Below are 7,569 nucleotides of genomic sequence, written 5' to 3' on the forward strand. Positions count from 1 at the left end.
CATAGTTTCAAAGTATCCCTTCTGCAAAGTATTTCCTCACTAAAATGGAAAAATCATTAACTTTATAATCACTGGAGAAAAGTGATGGGTGCCACCTTAAATCAAGTGTTTAAGGTTCACATCACAAATAGAGGGACAGCTTAACTTTACCACTGGGTTTAGGAACCACACGTCTGCTAGGGGAACTAAACTCTTACTTGGGGAGCTACTTAGAATTGCCCAAGGCCACATAGTTAAAATGTAGAAACACAAGGTTTAAATGTTTAACTTTGAAGCCCAAGTCATTTCCATTTTGTTATTTCTCCTTTATCCTGTCTTGAAGGGGATTTTCTGGTCCATAAGTGACTCCTGGTGGTAAGGGGATTGGGCAGGGCAGGCCACGAAGCAGGAAGAGACAGATACAGTCAGAAGTCATTGAAATGCCTGGGAGGGAAGCCACAGGGTTTGAAAGATGGCACAATAACGTCCTTGCTTCTTGAATATGGAGATATCTTCTTCTAGCATCTTTATTTCCTTATGACTATCTGATTTTGAAGAAAATGTAAAAGGAGCATCTTGAAAATTCGTTGCCTATCATATAATGTACTGAATTGTAATGAGGATTTACTGGCAGACGCACCAAGTAACAAACTAGATGTAGCAAAAAGAATGGATAGTTAATTATATGGTCAATTGCTCATCCATATTTACACAGCGATATTACAAGATTATTTTCACCTTGCAAAACAAATCCATTTGGATAAATCAATATCATTTCCCAGTACAGTTTCTAATCTCTACTCAGGGAAAAAAGTACAGCAAACACTCTTCTCAAAATCATTGGTCAGAATCATATCCAAGAATAACCCTTAAAGAAAAAGTCTGGTAAATGAGTATTTGACGGCAATCAGAGAATGCTACTGAAGATTTTGGAGGTTCCCTGAAGGGGGCATATTAATATCCTTAATAGGATGTGATTTCTGCAGAGGTCTGTCTGACTAAAAATTTTTACATTTTTTAGTCGCAAATTAAGTCATTCTTTGCACTTGGGTTAAACTCAGCAGAAATGCCTAGAGAAAATAAATGTCCTCGACGTGGGCAAAACCAATGACTTTACAATTTATTCAAATGGTTGGCACCTGTGTACATTTTTCCCCAGCTATAGAGACACCTCATTTATTTCAGGTGGCCATGAAAAGACTTATTGTACCCGACTGAATTAGATAACTAAAGTCTGAATTTTAAAGACCATTTGAATATATAAATCTTTCTAAAATGTGTTATGAATTTCCCTACATTCTTCAGTGGAGTTTGCTGATTACAATACACTTTTCTTCTTTTTTGCTTGACTCTGGGTCTCATGGCTAGTATTTTAATGGACCATCAATGTGGAGGTGACTTGGCTGGGAGGTGGGGCTCCTCCAGTCCTGCATCGGGGGTCTGAGTCAGGCTATGGCCTCAGCAGGATTAGGGAACTCCTGGGAGGAAGCCACAGGCAGGAAGAAGTCAAACACAGCACATTTAAGGTGGAAGAAGAGAATGGAAGAATGTCTCATCTGGAGGTTGGGTCAGCACCTTGGTCATGCTCAGACAGAGGAACCGGACATGGGTCAGTACCTAAGTGCCGTGATCTCTGCTCTGTTCCTCCAGGCAACAGGTATGCTGCATCTGCACTCAGCATCCTGGTGTGCTGGCCTCCAGTAGCATGGCTAGTGAATAAAGGCCAGCGGGAAGCTGTACAGCGCCAGAGAGAAGTACACATTCAAAGTCAAATGGGCATCCCAAGGATGCTGTCCTAGAGATCCCCACTGTGCGGTACCTTCTGCATTCTGGAATTACTTTCTGCTTTCACCTTCTTCTCAGGGAGAAGAGAATGAGCTAAGGAGAAGTCGCAGAGGGAATGCAGACAGCATTGTGGAGATGGTGGAGAGTCTTCCAAAGAGACCACACACACGTGTGATCCAGGAAAGGCCAGTGAGGACACTCTTGCTTTACAGATGACATCACATGTTGGTCAGGGGACCCCCATTAGCACTCAAGGCAGGTAAAAATAATTCTCTTTTTCTACAAATCTCTACTACTCCATCTTCATTCCCACCCAAACCATAGATGACCCTGAAGATAGATGAGGAAGAGGTAACCAGCAGATCCAGCTGCAGGGGAAGCCTGACAAGCTTTGAATTGAATATGAGATTGCAGTTTTAAATATGACTCAATTGGACTTTTCTTTCCAGAAGATAACTAGAAAGCAATGAAATTGATCTGACATATTGTCAGTGATTGTATAAAGGAGAGCCAAGGATTATGTACGAAGGTAATGACTGGAGAAGAGAACAAGGTCATTTCCTTTGTCTAATTTCTTGAGTTCAAATGGCCGCATAAACTGGATTGTGTTTCTATGCTTATACTGGTTTGATTAGTCTTTGGCTTGATTAGAAAAAAGAAACATTTGAAATTATTAAAGCTCATTCTATCCATAAGGGAATTCCTAGGTGGCCACTTAATACCATGAAATGAGCAAGGACTTTTGAGCCATTTAATTTTGGTTCCGTTTGAGTTCTGTCACTTCTCAGAGATGTGACCTTGGGCAAATTCCTTCATTTAATTTTGCTGCAGTTTCCTTATTTGTCAAAAGAAAGTAATAGTATCCATTTCACTGGTCTGTCCTGAAAACCAAATGCTATCACAGATGTCATCCACACAAGTATTCAATATCTATTTGTTTATCATCATTCTGATAGAAAAATCTATACCCATTGCTGATCATTTATTAAGCTCCTGGTTATAACAAACTAAATAGGGATCATAAAGCTCTAAATTTGTATGATTTGTATTTATCTACTTATTTTTAATTGAACTATAACATACATTTAGAAAGTATGTAATGCTCATATGTGTGTACCTATTTTGGTTATCTGATTATCTACTGCGAAATAACACCCCCCCCCCACACCAAATCTTAGTGGCTTTTTTTCTTTTAAATTTCTGTGGGTTGATCGGATGAAGTTAAGTGGTTCTGTCTTGTGATCTCTCACTGAAATGCAATCAAGTAGTGGCCAGGGCTAGGGACATCTGAAAACTTCTTTCCTTACTTCTTTGGTGCTTGTATTGGGCTGATAGAAAAACTGGGGCCGTTGTGTATCTCTTTCTCTTTCTGAGTTCCCCACGTGGCTAGCTGGGGCCTCCTAATAGCATGGCAGTGTCACAGTAATCAGATTTTGTTGACACTGGTTTTCTCCACATCAGCCATCTCAAGAGACCCAGCTGGAAGTTGCAAGGTCTCAAAAGTCCCAGAATATCAATGCCATCAAATTCTAATGCATAAGCGAGTCACTAAGGCCACCTTTCAATGGGAGCCATAGAAAAGAATGTGCTGTCATCTTTAATCTATAATAACACCCATGTAACCACCATGCAGATCAAGATACGGAGTACTTCTAATACTTAGAATATTCCCTTGAGCCTCTTCCAAGACAAATTTTCTCTCTTCCTGATGATAATTACTTTTATGTATATTTATTTTCAATGTTTATTAATATCTTGAATGTATCCTTCTGAGTCTAATAGATGGCTTTAAAATAACTTCCTCCTTCTGACATCACGTTAAATTAATTGCACATAAACCAACATTATCATGGTTCCATTTTGTGATGTCACTCAACAGCCTAAAGCTTTGTATAATTCCTTAATGAAGATAAAATCAGATCCAAACCTCTTAGCATGGTTTTCAAGGCCTTCTACATGTACAAAGGAAAATATTTTAGAATATCAATTGATGTATGTTTTTGTTGTTTTATTTTTTTATGAAATCATTACTGTGGACGATTATGGGGTACAATGTGCTGATTTGATATACAATGTGGAATGCTTAAATCAGACTGATTAACATAACCAGCATCTTACTTATTTGTTGTGATAAGACATTTCTACTATACTCTTAATAGTTTTTTGCAATTCCTTGCACCTTGCCTTTATGTAGTCAAGGATGTCTATTGGTTAAAACAGAGGTTGGCAAATTTTTTTCTGTCAAGGACCAGATAGTAAGTATTTCAGGCTTTGTAGGCCACATGGTCTCCATTGCAAGGGCTCAACTATGTCATCATCATCTAGTGAAAACACACACGCTTATTCTTAAGTGAATAAGCATGGCTGTGTTCCAAAAAACCTTTGTTTATGGATGCTGAAATTTGAATTTCATATTAATTTTCATTTGTCATGAAAAATTACTTTTCTTTTGATTTTTTTATTCGACAGTCTACATATTTAAACAGAAGACTTCTTAGCTCATGGGCCATAGAAATATCAGGGATGAACAGAACGGATCTGCCACTCCCTGCCAGAGAAGCTAGAGAGGAAGCCAGATACTCAATGTCTGACTTTCAGCAACCACATGCAGGAGAGGAGACAAGTGTGGGAGGTGGCCCAGGGTCTGCCTGAGGAAGGAGCAAGTGTGGGAGCATCGGGGAGCCCATGGGAGCCAAGCCAGTGCCATGCATTTAAGTGCGCTCTAATTATTGACTACACCAAGTAGTAGGATGACCCCTCAACACCTGACTCCCCTCGGATGTCAGGCAGCAGTGACGCCTCTGCCTCTCTGTGCCTCTGACGTCACTCAGCTTACCCAGAGAGTCCTGGGTAGATGATGTGCCAGGATGCACTCAAGCCCCCAGACAGGCAGCGGTGGTGAAGCAGCCGTGACCCGCCTCCATGCTGGGATGTGGGCGGTGCTCAGTGGAAGCAGCTGCTTCTCCAAGCTGGGGAGACACTGAAAATCATTGCCACGTTCATCTTCCCTGTTGCCTGCTGCTTCAAGGTTGCACCCTTGAAAAACTTGTTTACTCCACATCTCCTCTTTATGCTTTTGTTCATGCTGGAGTACTTTCCTCTCCCCTTCTAAATTATTCCAACCCCAATCCTCATTCAAGTCTTACCCAAATCTCATACCCCTTATGAGATGAGTCTTGGATACCTCGCTACTTGGGAACTGATAGCACCCACTTCAGTTGCTATGCAGCTGGAAATAAATTGTGTCTGATCCACCTGCGTGGAGCACCTGCCTGGCCGTCTTAAACTCCCAGATCCATCTCTTCGTAATTACCGTGTGTGTACAGCTTCCTGCTGAACACTGTCCTCCAAGACACCCAGTAATTGACTCTGATGTTTCTTTTCCCCTGCCGTGCCCATGGGCAAGTTCATTTGTTTCAAAATATATTTTTAATTCATTCATTTCTCTCCATCTCTATCATAATCTAAGCTACCATAATCTCTTTTACGGCCCAGTCTCCTTCCTGATCTCCCTGCCTCTACCATCCGTTCCCCCCCAGCAGCCTGAGTAATCTCCTTAACATATAAAGTGGAGCAGCATGATCCAGGCTCTGCCTACCATGTCGCCGGGTTTATTTACCTCATTTCCTTCTCGTCTCTTGTTCCTGGTGCTCCGGCCTTCCCTGCCTCCTTTAAGTCCTCCCGCAGGCCACCGTGTTCTCTCCTCTGTCCCTGTGCATGCGTCGTTTCCTCTGCCTGCGGCCCTTCTCATGTCCACCTCTACCTGGAAGGTAAATAAATAAATAGCTCTCCCTCAGCCAGGTCGACCCTGTCCGGTTTATGGAAAGCAGCTCTCCCCTCTCACCCTCTCCTCATGTTCTTCCTCAGCCCCATATTTTGTCTTCTTTGGGTCACTTATCAGATTTTTCTACTTTTGATTAAATTATTAGTGTATGAATTTGCTTGGAGTATATTCACTGCCCCCTGTCTTTCCCACTAAGCTCCAGGGTGACAGGCACCTTGTCAATGTCACGTACCACTGCACCCTCTGTGTCTGTGCCTAAGTCACTCCGTTTCTGGGTGCTAGCAGGTGGACAACAGATACTTGTTACGTAAATGAGTAGGCTAGATGAATAATGCCCTCGGAAGGACAGAAATCAGGCCTTCCACTTCCATGACCCCCTCACCTGCCTACTACATTAGAAATATTCCGCAGAGGCTGGTTCATTGACCTTGAGGCAAAGCAATTAAGGTAAAGCAACGTGAATCCCTCCATTTTTTTTTTTTTTTTTAAATATGGAAGGCTTCACGAATTTGCGTGTCATCCTTGTGCAGGGGCCAAGCTAATCTTCTCTGTATCATTTCAATTTTAGTATATGTGCTGCCGAAGCGAGCACAATATGAATCCCTCTTTTCATAGCCCCGATCACCTCCTTTCCCCAAAGACCACAGAGTGTTGCTTCAAAAGCCATGAAGTTTCCTGCCAAGAAATTGACTTCCTTTACTTTTTTTTTTTTTTTAACCATTTGACATCATGTCCAGGTATGGCTGCGAGAGATCCCTCCTGGTCCTTCACTTTATACATAAAGAGGCTTCATTTAATATTTATGTCTGCTTGGAGGAAGAATAGAAACTTCAGGGAGATTTATAGACCTGTCAGTTATTTCCAGGCCAGGTGCTAAAGTACAGAGAAACACAGTTACGGAACGTTAGTGCTGAAAAGGATTCATATTTGGGGCTGAAGTTTTCATTTGGGTCTGCTTACCAGGTTCAGGGAACCCCAGCAGCCCAGTCGGCCTTCACAGACGAAGTCTTTGATCCTTGCATTTTGTTCCTGTGTAAGTCCAGCACCCTTTGGTCTAACACACTTTGTTTCTAATTCTCTGCTCATCTCTGATGTGGCAAAGTTCAGCGTACCTGGTTTTCACCATTGGTGTTCCCTATAGGTAGATGACATGCCCGCACATTTCATTTTCTTATCTCAAGGAACTTTGAAGAACCCTCTGGAAGACAGGGACTAGGTCTGGGAATTATCCCTTCCCCTAACCCCAAAGGGTGCCAGTTATTGAGCTGTGGTCTCTTAGCTCTAAACCCTCCTTTCTAAATTGTGGTGCTTGGGATAGGACTTTGCAAACCACCTTCTGTTCCACAAGTGTGCCCTTGTTAAGCTCTGCTCATGGAGGACACTATGGGAGAACATGGGGCAGGAGGGGTGAGGACGTCACAGTTGCCTGAAGTATTTTGTTCTGTTTAGATAAAGGAGAACATAGGGGAGACAGAAATAGAGATACAAAGACACAGAGAGAAGGGGGTGGGACAAACAGTCTAGGTCATTAGGCCATCCCTACAATGTGGGCGAGTCTAATACATGTTAAGAAGAATCCGCTGACTCCCACCAAAATGATGCACCTGCCCCAGTGGCTTAGCCGGCCCCTGGCAGGGCCCTGGAGACCACCCAGCTTAGCCTTGGTTGCAAAAAGCTGCGAACTTGGTGTGAATGACACAGAGAACTGGGAGCCCTTTCATGGAGCAGAAAGAGCTCTGCAGACTCCTTCCCAGGTATGACCAGGCAGAGATTAGAAGGGAGGATTTAGAGCCAAGACACAGTAGCTAAGAGACAATGGCTAAATGAATGACACAGAGACCAATGGGATGGGGCACAAATGCAAAATGGCATTTCCTCTTGTGCTGCCTCTAGGCTGAAAAAGATCTAGAGTGGTCACCAGAGATTAATTTCTGTCCTTCCTGGTAGAGAGAGGAGAGGGGCATCTTTACAAATTTAGACCCTACTCTTAGACAGATAGGGACAGGGCAAAGAGCTCTTGC

At 42.6% G+C, this 7,569-nt stretch overlaps 1 non-coding gene across 1 annotated transcript; it reads right to left on the bottom strand.

Annotated features, from left to right (window-relative positions):
* Positions 1–6,033: 6,033 nt before the first annotated feature.
* On the bottom strand, positions 6,034–6,140 carry LOC111726726. Its single transcript, XR_002774432.1, has one exon. It is a non-coding gene; the product is annotated as a U6 spliceosomal RNA (small nuclear RNA).
* Positions 6,141–7,569: the final 1,429 nt, after the last annotated feature.

Source organism: Otolemur garnettii, unplaced genomic scaffold, assembly GCF_000181295.1.
Source record: "Otolemur garnettii isolate 467f Iridium unplaced genomic scaffold, OtoGar3 scaffold00077, whole genome shotgun sequence".
In the NCBI taxonomy this organism is placed as follows: domain Eukaryota; kingdom Metazoa; phylum Chordata; class Mammalia; order Primates; family Galagidae; genus Otolemur; species Otolemur garnettii.